Below are 331 nucleotides of genomic sequence, written 5' to 3' on the forward strand. Positions count from 1 at the left end.
ACATGATCCTTCAGAAATCATTTGTGACCCTGAACCATAAAACCAGTCATAAGGGTCACTTTTTGAGATCTGAACGCTATATAAATAAGCTTTGCATTGATATATGGTTTGTTAGGATAAAATAAAATTTGTCCGAGATACAACTATTTGAATATCTGAAATCTGAGGGTGCAAAAAAATCTAAATATTAAGAAAATCGCCTTTAAAGTTGTCCAGATGAAGTTTTTAGCAATGCAAGTTTCGATATTTATGGAAGGAAATATCTTCATGGAACATGATCTTTACTTAATATCCTAATGATTTTGGGTATAAAAGAAAAATCAATAATTTT

Source organism: Garra rufa, chromosome 17 (assembly GCF_049309525.1).
Source record: "Garra rufa chromosome 17, GarRuf1.0, whole genome shotgun sequence".
Taxonomy (NCBI): domain Eukaryota; kingdom Metazoa; phylum Chordata; class Actinopteri; order Cypriniformes; family Cyprinidae; genus Garra; species Garra rufa.